Source organism: Halichoerus grypus, chromosome 4, assembly GCF_964656455.1.
Source record: "Halichoerus grypus chromosome 4, mHalGry1.hap1.1, whole genome shotgun sequence".
NCBI lineage: Eukaryota > Metazoa > Chordata > Mammalia > Carnivora > Phocidae > Halichoerus > Halichoerus grypus.
This window is the reverse complement of record NC_135715.1, coordinates 35,661,423-35,687,992: the sequence shown is the minus strand read 5'-3', so window position 1 is coordinate 35,687,992 and position 26,570 is coordinate 35,661,423. Positions and strand designations below refer to the sequence as shown.

At 34.7% G+C, this 26,570-nt stretch overlaps 1 pseudogene; it reads left to right on the top strand.

Moving 5' to 3' along the window:
• Positions 1-18,804: 18,804 nt before the first annotated feature.
• LOC144381451 (small ribosomal subunit protein eS24 pseudogene) lies at positions 18,805-19,125 on the top strand (annotated as a pseudogene).
• Positions 19,126-26,570: the final 7,445 nt, after the last annotated feature.

Below are 26,570 nucleotides of genomic sequence, written 5' to 3'. Positions count from 1 at the left end.
AACTCATAAATCTGAACACCTAATCATATGGCCTTTTAGCAGGTTGGCATTTTTCCCCTCATTTCCAAAATCTCTCTGAACTTGAAAACTTTACCAAATAGCTAGGCTTCAGGGGGAAAAAAAATGAAAGTCTGACCTAGAAAGATAATACCATCTTCATATTTTAAAAATCATGTTGGACCTTTGGACATTTGCTAAATTAAATGTTTTATTGTTTGAGAGATCATTTCATTTAGCTATTGAAAACTGGGGTGACTAAGTCTTTGGATATTTAGAAAATACTCTTAAATATGCAACAGTATAATAACGATAACAGTTTATTGCAACCATTTAATTAAGAGTAACAGCTTTTCAAACTCTAGAATCCAATCCAAACATAAATGCATGGGATTTGATAACTAGAGAATTGTCTTTGAAAGGAAGGATGACATGATAGCTAATGCATGCACATGGAAACTAATTAGATTTTTTAGCTAATGAATCCCCATTTAAATAAATGTGATTCGATAAATAATGGATCCCCATGGAAATGAATAGAATTGGATGACTAACACACCCCACTGAAATGAATGTGATTCGATAGTTATCGCATCCTCATAAATGTGTTAGATTGAATCCCATTCATTTTAATTGCAATAAATTAAAATAGCTTTTGTTCATGGCCTTTCGGCTAAGATCAAATGTTCTGTCCTCTATTTGGGGACTATATCCTAACCAAGCAGACAACCCAGACTTACTGATCTAATAGGTCCCTTCCTTCTCTAACTACATGATCTATAAGCTACCCATGCCAGTCATTCCAGCAAAAATAACTCATTAATAAAACCTATTCATTTCAAAGGAGCATTTGTTGTCAATTAGATTCCATTAATTTCAATGGGAAATTTTTAGCTATTACAAATAGAACCATCCAAATAATGTATTTAAATGCTTTGCAAAAAAGTCAAAAACAGGTTTTCATAGATAAAAATCAAATTTTTAATGCATGTTTTTGCTAGGTTACTTAAAATCAAAGAATTTTTTAAAGAAAATAAAATATTTGGGAATATACTTTGTTAATAAATGTGTAACTTACATATAAGCTTCTGAAAATAAAATGTGAGAAGTAGAATTTTGAAAATGAAGCACATGATTATCAATAATAATAAAAATTCACTCTCTGAACAAACCTATTTTGGTACATTTATCACATTTACCCAATTATATTTATCTTCATCTCTTTCCATTTGTGTATATTTTGTGGGGCTAAGACTGCCTTAAATATCTGTGTATTACAAAATCATACAGCACGAGGATATAGTGAAGTCCTGATGCGCTGAATAGGTAAATGCATATAGATAAGTAAATTAATAAATGAGTGATTATAAGATATCAGAGAAATAAAAATTTATTGAAAATTAACAGTAATTTACCTACTGGGATAAATATGATACATATGTGCAAATCCGTGCATGTGTATAACCCTCATTTAAATATCATAACTCCTCCATGAAATAAATATTGAGACTTTTTAAAATGAGGAAACTGAGTCCAAAAAGGAATGAATAAAAAGTCCCATGGCTAACAAAGTATGTTCAAAGCCCAGGTCTGCTAGATAAGACACTGTTTTCCTTACCCTATGCCTTCATTGTCTTAACATGCAAAGGTCTCTTGCAAGAATGCCTTAAATAAATTTGAGTCTAGAAAAGGTTACAACTTGGGAAAAATTGTATTTAATAAACAGTATTAAAAATAAATGTCCAAATAAAATGAGGGAAAAAAAACTTAAAATAATAAAACCTATCATAAGCCACTGCTTTGAAGTATTTCAATTTTATGAGAAGATAAAAAGGGAAACAGTGTGGCTAATATAAAAGAACAAAATCTATTATTTAAATGATAGGGTTAAAAATACAGTAGTGATATTCAGTCAGCTGAAGACTGACTCATCCCCTACACTTGCCCATACACACACAGAAATATATACAAGGGAATTACCAAAAACATCAACAAAATTATCTTGTCAGAATCTTGAATGAAGAGGTAGAATATGAAAAAGTGATTCTATAGATAAAAAGCGTTCTTAAGCCCTAAGAAATCCAATCCCTCTTTACCTCCAATTTCTCACTCTTTCTCAATGACTTCCTGAGAGAATTTCAAATTATTTCAAATAAATGTGACTTCAATAATATTTCTGGTGTTATTAACACACATAGAAACACTGACCAATAAAAAAGGATGCCATGTATAGGACCTATTTCATACAATGTATATTTTATTACTACGAAATACATATTTTACTGAAACTTAATCAGGAAATCAGATAGGAAAGCAATAGTTCTTGCCAGAAAAAATTTTCAAGTGTATCAAAATAAGTCAGAGATTACAGATATCTTTAGCATATTTACAAGTCATGGCTTTTCATTGATTTTAAAAACAAATTCCCAAAGAATGGTTTTACATTTTAGAGTATTTTGCTTTCCACTGAATACCATTAGTACCTCACATATGACATTTGAGGACCTTCAATTTTTCATTAGCTGCAGGAAAAATACACCACATATTTAGAGACAGAGGAAAGAGAAGAGAGGTGGGAACTCCTTTACAGGTGAAGGAAGAAAATGTAATGGAGAATGTCCTTAAATGACACAGTTTTCTCCCTACAGTGGAAAAGGAAATTATCAGTCAAAATAACAAAATATTTCAAAACTAATACAGTTAGGATTGTTATGATCCGTATTACACTTAGATAATCCATGGCCACGCTTACCTGGAACCTCTTCGAAGGAAGACTACGGGGCTGACTTTGTACAGAACAGATTGTAGGGCAGCCTCCAGTACTTTCATGTGTTGATGATAATGATAATGAAACATGTTAAAAAGGAAATCAGATGAAAAGTTTTAGAGATCTTTTTTCAAAAACAGGTAGTAGAGCATGGGAAGTAGTACTCTCAATTTAGGGTCCTAAGTTCAGCTTTGCTATTTGCCATCACCGTGACTCTTGGTTATGTGAGTTCCTCTATGAAAGAGGAATAATGACAATACCGACCCCACAGCATTGTTAGATAGGTGCATCGTTGGAGCCACTGAGAACACTGACTGGCGCGTAGTAAGCACTACACAAGTGACCTTCAAACATATGTTACAGAATGTTAGACCTAATTGAGGTACACTTATCTTTAGCCAGAAATAAATTATATTTGAATAAAAGTTAAAAAAAAAAAATACTGACTAAAACAATATTACAGGGGTGCCCTGGTGGCTCAGTCGTGAAGCATCTGCCTTCGGCTCAGGTCATGATCCCAGGGTCCTGGGATCGAGCCCCGCATCGGGCTCCCTGCTCTGCGGGGAACCTGCTTCTCCCTCTCCTACTCTCCCTGCTTGTGTTCCCTCTCTCGCTGTGTCTCTCTCTGTCAAATAAATAAATTAAATCTTTTAAAAAAAATAAAAAATAAAAAAACAAAACAATATTACAATAAGATGCTGGGAAGTTTATTCTGTATTTAACTATAGAGTGTTTTTGAACCCCACATTATCCAGAGTTTATATTGATTAAAGTCACTGACTGATTAGTATCCTGGGTAGATAAAGATATAATAATCAGGCAAGTAATCATTTTTCAAGGAACCAGAAGGAAACACATTCTATTAGAAAGATTATTCCATATTAGAACAGAAACTTCTCTGTCATTTTACACTCTTTATGCCATCTTGATAATTTCTTACCTGTCAAAAATTTTAAGCAGTTAAATAGCTGTGAGTTGAAGTTTTTTAATATTGAGAGATTTTTTTTTTATTCTATTTCTATTCAACAATGGGAGACATAGAACCATACCCTCTTCAGTTTGTGATTAACTCTAGTGAGTTAAGTGGAGAGCATTTAGACCAACGGTAGACACAAGTGCTGTTATTTTCAGAAACAGTGGACACTAGAAAGAGTGGCCAGTGTACAAAAACGTACCATTGATACTTTGGTTTTGATAACATCATTTAGCTTAAAGTGGAAAATTGTTATTTCACACTAGAGGGGATTTCTGATTTTAATTTGGCCTTCCCAAAAAGGTGAGAAGTTTCATTAAAGATATCCCTCTGTTCATTAATTAATTGATAAGCAGTTGTAATAAAGTGTTTAGAGGAGTGGTTGTCATTAGGAATTGCTCTAGAGGCAATATTTCAGGAAGAACAAACTATCAACTAAGGAATATTCTAAACCAGTGTTTAATATGCACAGAGAGTAAGGCCAGAGGAAGTTTATATTTCTCTGAAGCTATGAGAAATACATTTTAAAATCTCAAGATAATTTGATACTTAGAGCATGATTCCCCTGAATTTTATAAATGGCTTAATGGCACACAAGAGATTTAATTGGTAATTGTTTTAACAGGCATATTTATATAAATATTAATGTATAATTTTATTTATAATTTTTAATACTGAAAATGAAGGTGATATTTTAAAAGAGTAATTAGAAATATCCTTACCCTCACTTTCTTTTTATTTTGTCTCTTTCAGCAGCTTTTGTGATATTGTTCTGCTTTGCCCACCTATACCTCACTGACTTTTTCTCCATTTCTCTTCTATCCCTTTCACAGACACAACTGTTCAGTTGTTATTCTAGTCATGACGTTATTTCTTTTTCCCCCCACGGGACCTGTTCGCACTCTCTAGCATCAGTTGTTTTTGTGAGCACAGAACCCTTTACTATCACTAGGGGTTGAGATGCATTCGGCAGTGACACACACATAAATATGTTATGTGACTGACTTCTGGAATAGCAGAGTTGGAGCACAGCAGATTCTATTCCCAACAAACACCTTTATCTGGAGACAATTAGACACACAAAGCCACACACACAGAGCATTTAAAGTCTCTAGCAATTTCCTAGGAGTACACAGCAAATAGGAAACATTCATTCCAGAGAATATACTATATCTATGTAAGAAAAACAAGAATCTGTGGTACTGGAGCCATGACTAGCTCCCCCATATAAATTGCTTCATCTCATGGAAACTATCCCTGGCCCTCTATTCCAGGCAGGTGGAATCAAGAAGGTAGGGTTCCCTCTCCCATCAGCTCCCAGTCTGGGGCTATAGTTTCACCTCAAGTGGGCAAGCTGCTGACGCTTTTCATCCCTCCCAACCCCCGGGTGTGGAAGCTCTGTTTGGGGAAGACACAACTAAGATGACTAGAGCATCCTTCCTTCATGTGGCCCTGATGTGTTGGGCATAAATTCTGCTCAAAATGTGGCAGACAACAAACACTGGGCCCTGAACACTCACAACCCAGCTAGCACTTATGAAAGATTCTAAGCCAGGAAAGGCAAGCCAAGAAGACTAGGAGCTCCCCTGCCAGGCCTGGCTCACAGAGCAGGTATGTCACCCCAGGGGTGCTGCAGAGCTTACCCTTGGCTCCTGTGAAGTAGTGCACTGATTCAGTCAAAGAGACAGGCCATAGCACTGAGAGCCTCCTATCTCTGCTTGTGGGGACTGATTTCATTTAGAAAAGAACGAGAATAGTACCATGCCTAACGACACTGTTCAAAATAACGGAGAGACATAAAGAAGGAAGTGTAGCTCCTGCTCCTATAGCTGCAAGTGAAAAGGCAGAGCAATAGATTTAACAAAGAGAACCGGGAACAGAGACAGCTAAGAAGAACCGTCCTAAAATCACAGTCACTCTCTGGGATTGGGAAGACTGGACATAAGTGCTACACAGCATGAACTCAGGAGCAGTCAGAGAAGGGCGTGAGGAATACTTAAAAATATTCCACAAATCGAATACAGATAAATCAACAGCCAGTGGAATCCTCACTGAAATGGAGGACTTAAGCACAACCTCTGACCAAACACTGACTGAAAATATGCGACTCTGACCCAAGGGCAATTCCCTGGAAACCAGGCTTAAAAATAAAATCATATGAACCCTTGGATGTTTTTGAGCTTATGTGCAGGCCTAAAGCCATACCTTTTGGCAGTGATGAAAGAGAAAATATCCAAGCTACCAGACCTTGGTTAAACAGGTGGCAAAAACATAAACTCCTTGAAATGTAAACAGCAGCATCCCAACCACCCCCCCAAACTACCACACACACACACACACACACACACACACACACCCCACACGGTTAAAGGTAAGGGCAACAAAAATCCAACTGGCTAATGCAGCTTAAACATATCTTTTGTCCAGTAAGCGGCTTATACTGACATGGAAGTGATGCCTAGGAAGCCAGCCTAAAAGATGAAAATAAGAAAAACTCTGAGGAGAAGCACCAAAAAACTACACACTGCAGGGGAAATAGACTTCACAGAATTAGTTCAGCCAAGTCACTAAATAAATACATGACTAAGTAAACAACAACATCGACTCCTTGGTGAGGGGATCATTATCCAGAGTTGCTACAATATATTACCTAAAATGCAAAACTCATGAGACATAACCAAGAACCAAACAAATAAACAGGCAATAAAAATTTCTTTTGAAGGGATCCAGATATTGGATTTAGCAGCGAAGAAAGACAATTCAAAGCAAATGTTATATTATTGTATTTTTTATAAATATGTTCAAAAAATTAAAGTAGACCATGCCCAAATAATTAAGGAAGATAAAACACTGTCTCATGAAACAGAAACTATTATTAAAAATATGAAACTCTTATAAAAGAACCAAATGAAAATTTTGAGTTGAAAAGTACAATAACTGAAATGAAAAATTCAATAGAAGGACTCAACAGAATTTTCAGCTTACAAAAGAAAGAAGCGAAGTAGAAAGTAGATTGATAGACAATGTACAGTCTGAAAAGCAAAGGTAAAACACAATGAAGAAAAATCAAAGAGCTTCAATGGAATATGTGACACCATTAAGCACACCCACATATGTGTAATGAGAATAACAGAAATAGGGGAGAGAAAAAAGGGAAGAAAAATATTTTACAGTTGCTGAAACTTGAAATTTAATGAAAAATATTTATCTGTACAACCAAGGAACTCAACAAACTCCAAGTAGAATAAACAAAGAGATCCATACCCAAACAAATCAAATTAAAATGTAGAAAGACAAATTTTAAAAAATCTTGAAAGCAGTAAGAGAAAAAACACTCATTACTTATAAGTGAGCCCCAGTAAGATTAACAGCTGACTTACCATCAGAAACAATGGACTGAAAAATTAGGATGACATTTTCTAAGTGCCAAAGTGGAAAAAAAAAATCAAGAATCTTATCTCCAGCAAACCAGTTTTCCAAAATAAAGGCAAAATAAGGGCATTTCAAAACAAACAATGCTTATACAATGCAGACCTGTCCTGCAAAAAGTACTAATAGAAGTTCTTTAGGCTGAAAGTAAGTGACACCCAACAGTAATTTGAATACACACACAAACACAAAAAGTAAAGATAACTGTGCAGGTGTGTGTGTGTGTGTGTGTGTGTGTGTGTAATTATAAATAAGAGTATAATTACTAATGACTTACCTTTCTTCTATTATTTAAGAAGCAATTTCATAAAATTATATATACATATAATAGTATTATTGAGATAATAACATATATCTATGAAATATATTTAACAATAAGATGCTGTGGGTTTGAAAACAGCTATACCAAAAAGTTGCTGAAATCCATTGGAAAAGGTTAAGAAATAGTAATTAAGAAGGTTGATATAACAAATTCTATAAGTACATACTTGTTTTCCTTTATTCTATCAGCTTCTTTAAAAAGACATAAGATAATGTAAAGTCATAATTATAAGTATGCATTCTTGGGTTTCTTACATGTATAGACATAGTATGTTTAATGATAAGTGTACAAGGGAGGAGATTGTAAAAAAACTATATAGTAGTAAAGTTTCTATATTTACTCGACTTTAGTATAAATCTAAAACCCAAAATAATTTTGGTATGTTAATCAGTATACTGTAAGACCTAGAGAATAATTCAAATTATAAGGAAGTTATAAAACATTGATGAAAGAAATTTTTAAAAGAAAATAGATATTCTATGTTCAAGGATTGGAAGAATTAATATTGTTAAAATGTCCATACCACTCAAAGCAATCTGCAGACTCAATAAAATTTATATCAAAACCCCAATGGCATTTTTTTACATAAATAACAAAAAATCTTTAAATCCATATGGAACCCAAAAAGATCCAGAATAGCTGAAAACAATTTTGAGCAAGAAGAACAAAGATGGAGGCATCACATTTCCTATTTCAAAATGTACTACAAATATACAGTAATCAAAACAGTATGATATTGGCATAAAAACAGACATATAGACTAATACAACTGAATAAAGAACAGAAATAAACCCTTGCAAATGTGGTCAACTGATCTTTGACAAGGGTACCAAGAAAAAAAAATGGGGAAAGAATGGTCTCTTTAATAAATGGTCTTAAAAATTGGATATATGAATGCAAAGCCTGAAATTGAACCCTTATCTCAAACTGTACATAAAAATCAACCCAAATTAATTCAGCACTGAATTGTCAGACGTGAAACCATAAAACTCCTTGTAGAAAAAAGGCAAAAAATCTCTTCACATTGGGCTTAACAACTATTAGTTTCATATGATACTGATGATATTGAAAGCATAGGCCACAAAAGCAAAAATAGACAAATGGGATTTTACCAAAATAAAAGCTTCTGTCCAAAGGAAACAATCAACAAAGTGAAAAGGCAACCTAAGAAATAGAAGAAAATATTTAGAAACCATATTTCTGATAAAGGGTTAATATCCAAAATATTTTTAAAATTCTTATAACACAATAACAAAAAAAAACTTACTAAAAAATGGAGAAAGAAAGAAAGTCCTCTTCAATGAGAACATATAAATTGCCAATAGCCATATGAAAAGGTGCTCAACATCACTAGTAATCAAGGAAATGCAAATAAAAACCATGATGAGATATAACCTCACACCTCTTAGAATAGCTCATAAAAAAATTAAAAAAAAGTATTGAGTTTGTAGAGAAAAGGGAACTCTTACACACTCTTGGTGGGAATGTGAATTGATGTAGCTAGTATAGAAAACACTATGAAGGTTCCTCAAAAAATTAAAAATAAAACTATCTTGATCCAGCAATCCTTCTTTTGGGTACTTATCCAAAGGAACTGAAATCAGGATCTCAAAGAGATACGTGTGTCCATCTCTTCACTGCAGAATTATTAACAGCAGCCATGACATGGAAGCAACCTAAATGTACAGTGATGGATGAATGGATAAAGAAAATATGGTATTTATATACAACAGACTGATATTCAGCTTTAAAAAGAGATATAACGTCATTTGTGAAAATATGGATGATCTCAGAGGGCATTATGCTAAGTACAATAAGCTGGTCACAGGGGCGCCTTCGTGGCTCAGTCATTAAGCGCCTGCCTTCGGCTCACGTCATGATCCCAGGGTCCTGCGATTGAGCCCCGCATCGGGCTCCCTGCTCAGCCTCCCTTCTCCCTCTCCCACTCCCCCTGCTTGTGTTCCCTCTCTCGCTGTATCTCTCTCTGTCAAATAAATAAATAACACCTTTAAAAAAATAAAAAAATAAACAATAAGCCAGTCACAGAAGAATAAATACTATGTTGACCTTACTTGTATAAAGAATTTAAAAGAATTTAAAAGTCAGACTCATGGAGGCACAGTGGTCATTACCAGAGCTGGGGGCAGGGGAAACAGGAAGGTGATGGTCAAAGGACACAGTTTGTTATGCAAAATCAACAAGTTCTAGAGATCTACTGCAGTTCATAGTGCCTATAGTTAACAATATGTATAGTTGACTCTTGAAAAATGCAGGGATTGGGGTCCTGACCCCCTGTGCAGTTTCTGAAAATACATTTATAACTTTTGACTCTCCAAAAGCTTAACTACTAATAGCCTTCTATTGACTAGAAGCCTTACCACTAACATAAACAGTTGAGTAATACATAATTTGTATGTTATAGGTCTTATATACTCTATTCTTATAATAAAGTAAGCTAGAATAAAGAAAATGTTATGAAAATCATAGAGAAAATACATTTACAGTTATGTACTATATATATGTATATATATCCTCATATAGAGGATGCACACATTTTAAACCTATATTGTTCAAGGTTAAGTATTGTATACTTAAAAAAATTGCTAAAAGGGTACATTTTCTGTTAAATGTTCTTATCAACATATACATACACACAAAATATATAGTTCAGGAGGGAACTTCTGGAAATGATGGATATGTTTATGGCATAATGTTGTGGTGATGGTTTCACAGGTATATATTTCCAAATTCATCAAATATATATATAAAATATGTATATTTTCTGGATACCAATCATAGCTCAGTAAAGTGGCTTTTTAAAAAATCATTTATATTTCTCTACACTAATAATAAAGACTCTAAAATTGAAATTAAGAGAATAATTCAATTTACAATAGCATTAAAAAGAATAAAATAATCAAGAATAAATTTATGTTCAAGACTCAGATTCTGAAAACTACAAAACACTGTTGAGAATAATTAAAGACCTAAATAAATAGAAAGACACTATGTCTCCCTATGGTACACACTGTGGTATATGCTGTGAAGTACTTATGGGCACTCCATATGTTTTAGCGATGCAAATTAGTGAGCTCAGAATAAACCTTTTTATCATTATTTCCTTTCATTGGAATCTAAACACTATGTTACCACCATGTGTATGGCTGGTAAATGCAGAGAAAGCTCACAACCTGATATGGGATTCGAGATGTGAGAAACCCACCTGCCACGCTCACGTATTTAGGACAAGGTTTTTCAACCTTGGCACTACTGACATTTTGGACAAGATAATTCTCTTTGTCGTGAGGCAACTAACCCGTGCGTCATACGGAATATTTAGCAGTACCATTTATCTGCCCCCTGGCCTTCATCTGCCTCCTGTTTCCCCCTCCCAGTTTCCCCAACACTCACACTTTCAGCCCAGTAGTGACAATCAAAAATGCCACCAGACATGGCCAAATGTCTCCTGGGGGTAACGTGCCCCATGGGAGAATGACTGGTTTAGAAAACGTAAGGAGCCTTTGAATTCATGCCTTTTTTTTTCTTTTTAATAATCCTGGAAGGCCTCCCTCTATCTTAGGCTGTACCTTTCTCTTTGTCTGCAGGTACTCAGTAAAGCAGTACTAGTGCCATTTACCTCTTTCTGACTTTGGTCCAATTATCTCCTTTCTCCTCTTAGTTCCTATGGAAACTATTAGGCCATAAAACAAGGTGATAAGTGATGTATTGCTTTATATTATTTTCTATTGATTTATGTTTGTTGACTTTCTCCCCACTGAGACTATATACTTGTGACCAGGAAATATGTCTTTATGTATTTTGTTTTCTATGTGTGATTAACAAAATTTAAATGATCACTTAATAAATGTTTGTGGTTTCCAAGAGTTACACACACACACACACACACACACACACACACACACACACACAACCACGTGAAGGAGGCAGAGAACTAAGCAAGTATCTTGGTAAAAGTATTATAAAAATTGCCAACCCTATCTCTAAGTACTTTCAATATATACAATCATATGGTTCTGGTGTGTAGTAGGAAACAAATTCATATTTAGTGAGTGGCACATAACAAGCAAACAAAGTCCTACCAATTTAAGTTAGCTTTAAAATTTTCCCATCTGCTGGTAGTACATTTTTCATTTACTCTAAGTATGCAAGCTGCTAACAAGTTCACTCCTGCTCTCAGCATTTATAAACATAATAGGCTTTTTGACTTATGATAGCAGAAATAATGGAGATGTGGAGAGGGTCATACAAGGAAGTGTATTCAGTGAAATTAAGGGGAATCTTGGTCCATTCATGCATATCCTACTACTTGAAAGGAAGTTAGTAATTCTGAGATTATAGCATTCACTGGGCTTTTTAAAGTTATGAAACATTTCAAAGGTTAAACAAGGTTATTAAATGATTCTAGGAGTTCATAAATTAGTCACTATAGATTTTTTTAAACAAAGGCACTTTAAAGTAAAGCAGAATGATTTGGAATGGTATTGATTTATTCAGTTAAATGTGCCAATATATATCCCCTTTCACTTTTCATTTAGAAATATAACCAAGAAAATGTTAGTCCTACTGATTGTAATTTTTGATGCTAAATTAGAGTATTTAAGTATATCCTAATTGATTTTTGTCTATGGAGGAAAAGAGTCAGTAAAAATAGATTTGAAAGGAAATGTGTCTGCCCTCATGTATCTAAGATGGTAGAATAATTTGGAGAAAATAGCACTTGGTGAGATATGTTAAAACATAGGTGGGTGGAGAAATGAAAAATGTTTCAAGAATGATTCTTGAGTTGTCAAGTATTAAAATAAAATGCATCTTTTAATCTGATTTATGATTTTAAAAATCTAATTAAAGCTCTGGTTAATCACTTGTATCATATAATGGGGAAAGTTCTGTAAAATAACATATTTAATGATGGAGAATATCTCCGGGTTTCAAATTTTCTGATCCAACTGCAAGGTGGGGACAATGTAGCAGATGCAGGGCTGGAGCATAGGACATGGGACCTGATGGAGAGAGACCAGGAGTTTTTGTTATTGTTTATTTGATTTAAGGGTAAAAATGTACTTGGGGGAAAAAAAAGTATAGCATGCCAAAATCTAAAGGATCAAATGAAGAGAAAAATGAGAGAATGAGCAGTTGTGTCAAAGTAGGGTGAAGTAAGGTAGAGGGCTTGACTTGGTCTTGCTCTTTTCAGCACGTGCTTGTGAATGGCAAACGTGTCTTAGAGTGACTCCTTCATCTAGCGCTTGTATGCGTGGATGGCACCGGAGTGGTGGCGTGCTGGGGATGTTGTATCACCGACAGTGACTGGCCAGTCCTGGAACATGTGAAGGCAACCTGTACACATATACTTGGTACCCACCACCACAATGATCCCTCTGGTGAAGCCAAGGTCACTTATTATGCACATGTGGGCTCAGTATGCCTGCTGGAACTCTCTTCCCAGGCAGGAGAAACCTTTAGTCTGAGACCACCGAGCTCCATCGATAGTAAGGCTTGTTTTTGCTCTACCCCAACCACAATAACCAAGTTGCTGATTTGCTTTTCCTTTGGCAAGTCTTTGTTACTGCTCTTCCCACTTGCTGCTTACTGCGTCTTCTCTCTGCGTAATCTTCCAAGTTCAGCCCCCCCGCCCCCCGCCCAAGATCTTCCCCACTGGATGGTGCCTGGATGCATCTTTTTGGGTTTAAGGGCATCATGCCTCCACGGAGACAATGACTGTATAATGATGGCACCCGAACAAAAGCAAAAGCAATAGAGGGAAGTTACAGAAGAACCAGAGCATCAGCTGGGCCTATGGTTACGGGTACAAAACAGGAGAGAATATGAGAAGTTCAGTACGAGCGGCTAGGATGAGGGGTGCCGCATGATAAGCATGATGAGATGCCATCTTTTCTTAAAATACATTAGCAAGACATGGGAAACTTATTCCTTTTAAATAATATATTAAGCTCTGAGATAAACCCAAATCTCTTATATTTTGTATAATCTTCATCTTATTGATAATCACTACGCTTTAAAGTTTTTCATTTCAGAAATGCTATGTAATGACTCCATTTTGAAAAGAAGTGTACATTGTTTCAATAAAAAGTACTTTTTCATCTGATGCTAACTTGTATTTCTATAACATCATATGCTCAGATGACAAAAAACCAATCACTGCATTTAGCCAGCTACACAAGTGGTGATAATGTGAAATTTAGATCCTGATGAAAGAAATGATAAAAAGGCTTATTCTGAAGCCATTAATTTCTATCACAATTTTATTGTGAATTGCCAGTAAGACACAGCATGTACCACAGAGTACACCGTAAGGATAGGTATGAAAACTGCTCTAAGGGATTATGTGACTATTCATCATGCGGAATGTGTCCACCTACAGATCATCTGTGCACAGACTTATATGTATGTACATGCACATTATTTGAACATATAAATCTCTGTGCTTTTCCATCTTTCCCCCCGGAGCACTGGCCATCTTTTCTTTTTGCTGTTCAGATTAAAATACTATCAAAACCAGGCATGATTCTCCATCATTTTTTTATTATGGTAACATTTACCTTCATTTGAACAGTCATTGGCCACAAATCTTCAGATGTTATGTTATAGTGCCTACTTTCTGATATATAACAATATATAGAATTCTCAATAGAATGCATATAATTCAGAATTATGTAACTGAATGACCATTAGATCTGGAAAAGGTTTACTTAAAAGAAATCAAAGAAAAATAAGATCAGTATATACCATTTCTAAATTGCCAATATTAAACCTTAGAGTGTTCATGAACAAACTTAATTCTGTTTTGCTGACAAATAAAGCAAAGCAGAATGCTATGATTTTCACCTATTTAGTAGTACTGTAGCACACAAATGTCATTCTCTGGAACCCATATCTATCAGACTAAATGACTGAATTTATATCTGCTATTTGATGGAATAAAATAAAGTCATTTTAATAGGACATACCCAGTGGATCAATGTTTCCTGCTTTGAAAATGAACATCTTAGTTTTCCCTAGGCATTTATGTGGGAACAAGAGATCATTATTCTATGACAGTGTTACATTCCATTGACATTTCTAAACAGAGAATGCTTCTTCCTATGTGAGTGGAGGAGTTTGTTTACAAATAATATGTATATCACTGGGGTAGAAAAGAATCCATTGTTTTGAAAAATGTGTATTTTAACTAATATTAAATCTGATTTGTTGAGTGTTTTCACTGTTTCTTTTTTCTAAGTGAAGCACCACGGAAAAGGCATATTAACTCTTTTAGGAGACAAGGATACTTTTATTGACTAAATGACTCAATTGATTCATTAAATAGTGCCTTAACAGCCTAAAAGAGCAAATGCAACTTCAAAAGGTGCCAAAACTGCAACTGGGGAACATCTCTGGCATTGAAATAATCAATATGACTCTTCCATTTTCCATTTTGTGGAGGATATCATGGCCATTTAGTAGAGATGCTAGGCCTTATTTTTAGGTGTTTTCTTGTCTTTCAAGGATACTCCCTAGACCTGAATGATACAGCCTGTAGAGAAATAAATAAATAAATAACTGCTGTATTTAGGGTTTAGGTTAGAATGAAACAAAGTGGCTATTATAAGCAATGTTTTAAAAATCTCAGAAAGTCGGTATTATGTAGAAATCATAGTGGCCTCGGGCAATGAGAATTCCGATTGCTCTTTTTGAGCACTGAATTAGCGTGGAGTCTAAACTAAAATTCAGGCTTTATATAAAAGCATTTTTTCTTCACTTTCTATGAGTTTCAGGAATCATATGCTGAAAGTATGTTAGCATATAACATGCAAAAAGCTGTCTTTAATAGAGCATTTGACATAATATTTGACCATGAAAAAATATGATAATCTCACATTTTTAATAATGTACAACATTCATTCACTCAACAAAGTTTTTGTCAATATGATCTGCATGAAATGCTAGGGATGCAGAATTTAAATCAGTTCTTCCATCTGATGAGTCTGATAAGGGAAAAAGATGAATAGTCATGTTTTGGTGTAATGAACACCTAACACAACTACCATTTTATTCACACAACTTTAGTTTCTGTGAACTCTGACAGTCTTCCAAGATAGACCCACGTGTCAGAATCTTTGCCAGTGTCCACCATTTCTTTATTGGCCTCTGTAGGTTATATACTTTCTAAGTTATCGTGAAGTCTCCTCTCTAAACCCCGTGCTCCCACATGTGTATACACAACCAAGTCCATACACTGCTAATGATCCTTTCTCAAACTTATTTTCAAAAAATAAAGGAATAATCTGTGAACTACCTGCTTTATGGTCCCACCACCAGAATGACCAGCCTATCTGCTTCTTTATCTACATGGTCTGTGTTTCCTCCTGTTATGTCAGTCTAAGAATCTTTATTCCTTATGAAAACCAATCCTTCCATTCGTTTGAAGCATCTCCTCCTCTTGTGTAAACAGAAAGTTTGGTCCTGAGTTTATCTCCTGCTTTGCTGAAATACGAGACAAATGGAGTTCTGCCGTGTTTAAGTCACTATTATTTAGAGTTTGTTAAAAGCAGCTGACTTAACATTTGCTAATACACTGGACTTCCTGATTCTCCAGCTCTGCACTTGAACTATTTAATTTTGTACTTTGTTTATACTGGGGAAAAGTAGTGCTCCAGCGAGGCCAATTCCTCATAAAGTACATTCAGAGTTGTAAGAACATCCTATCTAAATACACTAGAGAGTGGTGTGAAGATAGGCCACAAAATCTATCCATAAGTAATTTCTAAGTTCTCTTCTTTCCCCAGTCAAGAATCTGAATGCAAATAACAATTCTTTCTTCTTCTATCTAGTTATTATGTCTGGCATAGTAAGGCCCTATCTATGAGATCAGTAAACATAATTAACAGAGGAAATATGGACACAGAGAAATATTGCAGGTACTTTGAATTTTTTTGATCCTTCTTTCCTAGTGAAAAGATTCAGACCATGATTTTATCTTTGATTTGTCCTACAACTGTAGTGTAATTTTGACCAAGTCACTAAAATATCCTTGATCCCAGTTTATTAATTTACATGATTAGTAGACTGGACCAGATGATTTAGCCATAAAATTCATGTCAGCTTCAAAATCCTATTATTTAGAAGAGTCTATATATTAGCCAATGGAAATAAAGAAAAATCCTTATTTTTAATATAATAAAATAAATTTTAATATAAAAAATAAATTTTTATTTAAAAATAAAATCCTTTATTTTTATTAGGGTATGTTACCAAAATTAAAAGTTCTGGTTTAGACATTTATACAACTTAAATATAGCAGTAGTTAAACCAGGTATTAACTGCCATAATTTCTAAAAAGACCATGTCCAGGTAAGGCTTTAAAACCTAAGCCAGTCTTTTTAAATATATTTCTATGTAGTAATTTCTGAAGTCCTTGGTAAAAAAGAATCAAGTATGAATTTTGTTACTTTTTTAAAAAAAATTAAGTCTCCCCATTAATTAAAAATAAATGTTTGAGAGTTTAAAAAAATCTCCTCGATCCTGAAACATATATAATGCATGTTCTATTTTGTTTTATATACTTATTTTCATATATGGGTATCTGATCTATTTTAAGTTGTTTATCTCAAAATGTTTATGAAATATGTATCTCCACTTTTCCAACTTAATACAAAATAAATTATCTCAGGGGTGCCTGGGTGGCTCAGTCGGTTAAACGACCTACTCGTGATTTTGGCTCAGGTCATGATCTCATGGGTCAATCAAGCCCCATATCTGGCTCCCTGCTCAACATAGACTCTGCTGGAGATTCTCTCTGTCTGCCCCTCCCCCAGCTTGCGCAATTGATGAGGGAGCAGAAGGCTAGCTGAGGACAAAGCCGAAGCTGGCGCCCTACCACCCACGCCCCCATGTGATATATGTGACATTCCTCAGGCACTCCTGGCTGCCCTAAAGGAAAAACAAGGTTAACTGATAGAGATCACAGTCCTGCAGGACAGGAGTCTCCCTCAGTTTACAAATGTCTAGTGATTTACAAGGAAGAAGTTTTCTTATCAATAACCTAACTTCCAGAGACCCATAACTCAGTTTCCTGAAGCCTTAACTTCACCCTCCCCACCCTCCCCTACATGAAATTGAGGGAGACTGAGGCAGAAGGAAATGTAAATAAAATTGAATTTCTTTTGAACCTGAAGCCCATTGACAAGGACGTGTGATAGGAGGAATGAACACTCCTGCAGGAAACTCCCAAATGTCTTCATGTTAGTGCCTCATTAGAGGGAAAAACAACCTTGGCTTGACAATAACCAGGCCTCCAGTATCCTGAGAGTCTTTAGCATATGGCAGTCCTTCTGGACACCCGCTTTGTCCTCACCTCCCCAACTCCTGAGTACATAATCAGCCACTCCTCAAGACCACAGGGCAGCAGCTCTTTCTGCCCCCAGGTCCTGTCCCCATGCTTTAATAAACCACCATTTTGCACCAAAGACGCCTCAAGAATTCTTTCTTGCTCGTCGGCTCCAGACTCCACTCCACTGAACCTCACCTATATTCCAAAACTATATCACAATAAATGAATGAATGAACAAATGAATGAATCTTTAAAAAAATAATTGATCTTAATTCTCCCTACCTATCCAGCACTAATATTCAAAACACCTAACAACTGATAAGGGACTAGCATCAATAATCCAAATGCACATGTCTACACCCACTCAATCACGGCTGCTTTGAAACCTGCAGCTGCCTACTAGTCCGTATCTGCTAAGGAAAAAAAAAAAAAAAACTCTCCCCAAAATAAGGTAGACAAGGAAGAATATGGGCTCCTATACAATTTTATTTGTGAATAACTGTTTCTATAAACCTTAAAGAAAAGCAACTATGTGTTTCTAACTGCTCTTTTTAGAATCTGATAGTAAAACCTTCCTCCATTAATTAGACATGAGTGTATTCTTCTCTTTTGTCCATATATTCAATTTTTGCTTTCATCCGATCTGACTGTATAAAAAGTGCTTTCTCATTTTTAGAGCTTCCAGGCTCTTTTTTAGTGTGTTATACTTCTGGGCCTGTTCCCCCTTTCTGCAACTTAATATAAGAACCTGTGGGTTAATACCTAGAAAATTCAAAGTAATTTTACCAACTTCTGCTTTAATCCTCACAAAATTCTTCTTAGGTAGATCCAACAACTGCCCCTCCCTTACAGATGAATAAACCAGAGCTTAGAATGATTAAGTAATCGTCCAAGGGTACCTATTTAGTAAGTGGAAAAAAAGATCTCAATAGTTTTGCTCCCTGGCTGCTTAAAGCTTAGCCACCATCATGAACAACACAGTAACTATCCGGACCAGGAAGTTCATGACTGACCGACTACTTCCGCAGAAACAGATGGTCGTTGATGTCCTTCACCCTGGAAAGGCAACAGTACCTAAGACAGAAATTCAGGAAAAACTAGCCAAAATGTACAAGACCACACCAGATGTCATCTTTGTATTTGGATTCAGAACCCATTTTGGTGGTGGCAAGACAAGTGGCTTTGGCATGACTTATGATTCCTTGGATTATGCAAAGAAAAATGAACCCAAACATAGACTTGCAAGACATGGCCTGTATGAGGGGGAAAAAAAGATGTCAAGAAAATAGTGAAAGGAACCCAAGAACAGAATGAAGAAAGTCGGGGGGACTGCAAAAACCAATGCTGGTGCTGGTAAAAAGGAAGTGAGCTGGGTTGGACAACAGAAGGAATAAAGATCCTGCAGTGACTTTATCTGTGGTGATTGTGCAGGTTTTTCATGAGAGGATTAATAAACTAAGAACTTTTATGTGTAAAAAAAAAAAGATCTCAATAAAGATATGTTTGACTGAAGCTCACACCTTTAACCACTCAAATATAGTGTCAATTTTAAGCTGTTTTTCAAAAAATGTATAAGAAAAGTAGGAAATAGGTCTTCAAATATAATGGGTGGAATACATGGAAACTGCCTCCACAAGAGGCTGATAACGCAAATCTGCGTGTGGACTCCTGTCAATTTCAGCCTTAAATTCTATGGTCCTAAGCAATCTTGTATATGTAAATTCACATTCTCAATCAGTATGAGATGAAAACAAGCAGAGATGCAAACTTTAAGCCTCATTTTGCAAAGAATGAGATAAATTATTTCTCTCCATTTGTTTGACAATGACAGGCAGGACAAAAGCTTAATTTCAGAGTTCTAGATGTAAATGTCTGCATAGTTTTCTTGACTAATGGTTAGCTCAAAATGTTGTCAGGTTCCACTCCCATGGTTTTCTGAAAATCGGCTGGAACCCCAGAGTGGGACTCTAAGAAAAAAATAAAAAATTAAAGTGGTACCCTCCTTCCTACCACATGTAAGAGTACTTATATAATAAAATTGTAAGCATTAAATGGGTAAATAATGATCAGGTTTGTGCAGCATGGTAAGCTATTTAATGGTTAGATATTATTATGTTTTAGATTACAGTCAAGATTTTTAATTTCATTATAACGCTTTATACAAATCTTTTTTAAAAATCTTTTTTTTTTGAGGAATTAATTCTGGAACCATTTTTGTACTCTATTTTTAATACTAAAGATCACATTCAAACTCACACTCCTGATGTTATTTTATTGGTCTAATACAATTTCAGCAGTGTTGTTGTTATTGTTTGGGGTTTTTTTTTTGTCTGATATTTATGGTAAAAAGGTGATCTTCATATTTTATATATGTACATTTTTCAAAACTTAGTTAGATTTAGTTCATTTTAAATCAAATATACTATTTTCCTAATCAAATTTTAGGAACCTATTTTGCAATTTAGTTCAAAGTACATTAATTAAGATTATTCATTTTTTAAAGAGTTTCCCAAGCAAGGCTAGGAACAGAAAGGGGAAGAAAGCAGTTCTTGGTTTTGGTAGAAGAAGATATGACACAGTATATAATAATTGCAAGTCTGTATTTCATATGGCTTTTGAGGGGATGTAGGTGAAATAAAATCATGCTAACAAGAAAAACTGCAAACATGTTTTGAGAGAAAGGAGGTAGTTTAATTTGCGTAGGCTATAAAAGAAATTTGTGATAGCAAGTTGGAACGGCATTCGTATCAAATCAAGGCCAGGAGACTTGACTTAGTTTCAGAGACAACAATTAGTCATTAATGATACTAAAAACAATAAAAATCACAGAAACTTTTTCCAGTGATCTTGCAAAACTTCTTATCCTCCTGCTATCTGTAACTTTCTACCCAGTGAATAAAAACCAAATAAAGTAAAACCCGTTCCAAGTGCTTGTGTCTCTGGCCTTTAGAACCCAAATTCTGCATCTGTATTAGCTTCTAGAGCAAACTCAAAGCAAAGCTGTCCTATTAATGGGCACTCATGAGAAAATGAAAAAAGTATTCTAAAACACATTTGAGGTATTATGGATTATTTATGATCGCTGAGGTTTCTAGAAAACACTCTTTGAAACAGGTAACAGGGCATCTGCCACATTTTTCATTTCCCCATTCCACTCTATGGTTTTCTTAACAGAACAGAAACAATAGTTTTCTTTACATAGTCTGACATACAAAAAAAAAAAAAAAGTATATCTGCTCTTACCGAAAGCAAGCATGTCTTTGCTTTTGCTAAGTACATTTGCACTAATAGGTACTTTGCATTGTTATTCACTATTACATATCCCAGAAGACTCAACTGTAATCTCCATAATTATCAATATGTAGATACATTTCACTCATAATCTCTTCCTTTCATATGGAATTATGTGAGGCCATAAGATCGATTTAAAATGCACATTAGATTGTCAATTTGGGGGAGATTTTTCACCAGACCTATTTCTGGGCATGTGTGAGACTACAGAGATAGAAACTGTCCCCATCCCAGCCTAGGTTGTAATCTTATCACCTTTTCCCTGCCTTGTTTAGGGTAAGATTAACCTGTATTTTCATTTGCTTATGGTCAACACCTCCATGCTCACAGATGCCCATAACTAGCAGACAATATAAAGCAAGTCAGAAGACTAAAAGCTTTTCTCCCTCAGCAGCTGGAATATGCAAGTTCCAGTGTGAGTGCTAAGACTCCCAGGATTTTGAACCTTTTTAAATCTCCAGAGACCACATTTTTTTTTTTCTGTGCTACAACTGATTTCCTTGGATTTATCCTGTGTCCCAGCAAACCTTCCCATATCTGTACACTAACACTTATATTGTGACATGCCTTATTTTCATGACTGACATTTTCTACCCTTTTGCTTCCAGTAACTTTAACTGATATTCCCTGTTAACTTTATTCAAATCAAATTAGGTTAAAGTAAACCTAAAGGAAATCTTGAGGAACATCAAACAAAGTGAGCAAAAAGCATTCAGAAATCTGTGTGGAATTAGAATGCTAATCTTGTGATGGCTCATATAGGGTCGGAGACTATGTGTATTCATGTGTATGAGGCCAAGAGTTTTCGTTTGTTAATTTTACTTTAGCATTCATTGTCAGAATTACCTCTTTTAACAAGACTGATAGTCTCACCAGGTCACTAGTCAATATTTAATCACCAAGGCAGCAACGCACCATTCAGTTCTTGGGCCTGGGCCATGGGTCATATCTGAAGGTGGCTAGAGGTATAACACATAGAACTCCATGTGTCACATAATCCCAAAATAATTCCATAAATTTTAGGTGAGATGTAGTTGAATAAACCATATATCACTAACTGGCTCTAGTCTTGAAGACCTACACACAAGCATAGCACATTCCTAGATTTTGATTTGTAACTCAAAGAGGATAAGAACTCCAGAAGAGTTCAATATAGATACCATTAATTATCACGCTTTTAATTAGGCAAGAAATTTTTCATTTTAAAGTTGTCATTAAGCAATCATTTTTACTGTATATCTTTCCAAATACTACAGTACTTAGTGTCATGGTTAGTATTGCCTTGAAAGATATATGGTTGCCAGTACAAATTCTTCTAAGAATCATAGACTCTCTATATTTCTTGAACTTCGGGGTAAAAATCTGAGTCCACTAAATAAAATATGGGTCTCTAAATCTATTTTCAAAAACTAATTTTGCTTATTATATGTTTTGTGCTTACATAGCACCAATTATGTCTACTGAAGGTTTTGCAGGTAACACTTGTCAGAAAAATTTGAAGATATTGCACACACACATTTTTTTAGAGAGAGGCAGCGTGAGTGTGAGGAGGAGGGGGTGCGGTAGAGGGAGAGAGAGAACGGTAAGCAGGCTCCATACCCAGAGCGGAGCCTGATGGGGGTTTAATCTCACGACCCTGAGATCATGCCCTGCCTGAGCTGAACTCAAGAGTCTGACACTTAACCGACTGAGCTATCCAGGCACCCTGATGATATTGCATATATTAACTAAACTATAATTCTTCCAGTTTTGATAAAATATTTATATTTTTATCTTCATTCTGCTTTTCTGTATTTAGCGTTAGCATGCCATCTCCACTCACAATGTGCATTACTTATGTATACTGGAATGATATTCCATGACTGCCCACATTTTGTGACTTAAAAGTGCTATCTGCATTTTACAACAGGTGCCATTCAATCAAGGTTTTCAATTCTGAGAAAACTAAAGCAAGTTATTAAGTCTTCTGAGCCTTTTTTTTCCCCCTCATCTGAAAAATTACCAGAAAAATATTTATCTTCCTTATTTTTAAGTAAATTTATAATGACATACTATATATATAAATGAATTGATTTTTGTACCTGGAAATTGTTGAGCCTTAAATATTATCATTCTTTCTTCTTTGAGATATAGTAATTCATTATCATTCCTACGTGTATTTCTAGTATTTCTAGGGTTATGTCTTTGATCAAGAACTTTATTATGGCTCTGCCTACTTGTGTTCTCTCTCTCTCTGTCAAATAAATAAATAAATAAATAAATAAAATCTTAAAAAAAAAAAAAACTTTATTATGGAAAATAAACAATGATTTTATGTTAACTCCAGATATTTTTTCTATGCTTTTAATCTATACTATTTAGAAGTAGAATCTGGATTAAGTATCAGCAAATTGGCAGACAATACCCAGGGAGAAAATCCACCCAACTCTATAATATATAATACATTTATAACACAAATAATATACTCTATAGTAAAACTCATTTCAGGCATTACTAATTTTTTTTTTTTTTTTTTTTGCTTTGCTTTCTGCATGGCTAAGGCAGTCATGGAGAAGATAATTTGAATGAGAGAGAAAGCGGATGATCAACATTCTTTTAAAAATGAGGCATATTTGGGGCGCCTGGGTGGCTCAGTCGGTTAAGCGGCTGCCTTCGGCTCAGGTCATGATCCCAGGGTCTTGGGATCGAGCCCCGTATCGGGCTCGCTGCTCAGTGGGGAGCCTGCTTCTCCCTCTCCTCCCCGCTCAGTGTTCTCACTCGCTACCTCTGTCTCTCGCTCTCAAATAAATAGAATCTTAAAAAAAAAAAAAAAAAAAAAAAAAATTAATAAAAAAAAATAAAATAAAATAAAAATGAGGCATATTTATTTATCTCTAATTATCTTAACATGAATCCATATGTGAATAATTTTTATTTTGTTCTGAATTTAAGAATGTACACATGTAATATATATGTATGTATGTATGTATATATATGTATATATGTACACACACACACACATATATATATATTTCCCATAGTACATGGACTAGTTACATAACTGGCATCATTTTATATTTTTAATATTTTGTGTAGAAATATAAAGATTTATAATTTGAAAATGTCATTTTTAAGGGTCCATTTGAAAAATAAAACAACCTACCAAAAAAGGTAATTTAAACAAGAGTTTTCCTGAAAACCCACCAGGATTTTGTTTTTGGTGAAACTGTTTCAAAATGTCCTTACTAATACGAAAGTTTTGCATGCTTATGGTAGAACAATGTGTTTCCTTAGATTGCTCTATAGCAAGCACAAGACAGGTTTCCCAAAATGTATTGCGTACAGTATCAGCAAGATCTGAGCGGCCATGCTCACACCAACGGCTCTGTTTGGGTAAATGACCATTATATCCAGTGTCCATATCCTAGATGTTGACACAAGTTGGACACAGTCTCAGGTGAACCCACCTAAATAGTGGCATGGAAATTTTGTGGTCGCTCCTACATATACATTCTTTCACTTTGACTCCTGACTGACTGAGAATTGTTACACTTCATTTCTTTATACCAATATTATTTTTCCTGTGTCAGTGGCTGTAAACTAATGCCTCCAGATGGGAAGTAAAAAAAGTAATAGGACAAGGTGGGGTAGCTGTAATACTGACATCTGAAGTAGGAAATGCACGGACAATTACAAAAACAAGCAAAGACCCATAACAGCTGCCTCTTCTAATTAATTAAGATGAATAATAGTGCAGGAAAAATATAAATGTTGATTTTAGAAATGTTTTCTTTTTGTTTTGTAAATATAAAAATTAACATGAAGACTTAAAAATGGATGAGAAAAAAACACTCCTCAAATCTAACTACCCTAACATTTTTAAAACTATTTTTCCTATATTCATTTTTATGGTCGGTCTTACATTAAATGCTTTTATACTTTTCTATGTACATTTAATATTATGTCAGGAGCCTTTCTTCATGTAACTGCATTTATCCTGATGGTGCACAATATCCCCATCCAGAGAATAGGCAGATAAACTATTTATTGTTGCAGACTTAGTATTTTCTCTCTTGCCTTAATATTTATCAATCACTAAAAATAGTGCCAGTCACCACACTAAGAGTGTCTATGTTTTAACTTACCTAAGAACTATTTTCAATAATTCCTCATATTTAAAAATGCTATGGGGGTACCTGGCTGGCTCAGTTGGTAGAACATGTGACTCTTGATCTTGAAGTTGTGAGTTTGAACCCCACGTTGGGCTTAGAGCTTACTTAAAAAAACTGCTACAGTGACAACATTTTGCTCATATTATTTTATATTTTCTCTATTATATATTAAGATTGAGGTACCTGAAGCAGAATTACCATGCTAAAAGTTTTAAGTGTGTCTTAGCTCTGATTATATACTATGCATATAATGTATAAAACACTTGTACCTAGTTCAACATACCAAACAAGTTGTACCAAGTTATAATGTTACTGGCTTTACATGAGAGTACTCCTTTCAGCACTTCTGCTTTTTGCTTCAGATGTTCATCAAGTTCAAAAGCAAAGTTATATAAATATATGGACAATTCAGATCATATTTTCAATTAAAATACCCCAGTCACTGAAGGAAAGGCATATATTTTATTAAAACAGTTGTAAAATTAACTTTTTTTTTTGCCTTTGCTTCTTTTTTTCCAGAGATTGTGCACCAAGTACCATCATAAGCAAGCATTGTGCAGTATTCAGGAAACCTAAAATGAGTAATAAAGACTGACCAATAATGCATCTTTTACACTAGATCTCCTAAATCAATTCATTATTTCAATCTCATCTGGCTCATTTTAGCATGTGCATTTTTTATGATAAAGAAACCTGGAGTAAGAAATTAGGAATGTACCAAATGTCACATTGTTAGTAAATAAAGGACCCAGAATCCAAGTCCAGGAACATAACTCCATACCTCTGTTACACTAAAATGAAATTTAAACTATATAAGAGTAAGTGAAAAACTAGCATACTTTAAGACATTTGCTAACTTTACATGATTTGGTATCTGATTACATCAAATAATTGTGCTTTATAAAGAATTTTGCTTTTGTTTTATAATTAATAAATTTAGTACAAATATATAATTATGAACATTTATAAACTTTATGTTTGCATAACAATATCATTATATTTTCTCACATTTTGTCTAAGAGAAAAATGCCTTGGCAATAATATTTTGGAGGTGATAACTTTCTCTTTTCATCGTATAAGAGAATATTTCTATGCAGCGAACAGTTCAACAGACTACTGTTGTATCTATTTGTTGTTTCAGATTCTGCTGCCTTTGAATTTCTGTTCTAATATGCTGAAAATATAAACCAGAAGCCCTTTTTAAAACTACGTACTGACATACAACTTTTCTTTCACTTTGGAAAATGTTGCAAACTAACCTAAAAAAATATTTAAACAGAATTATATTTTTT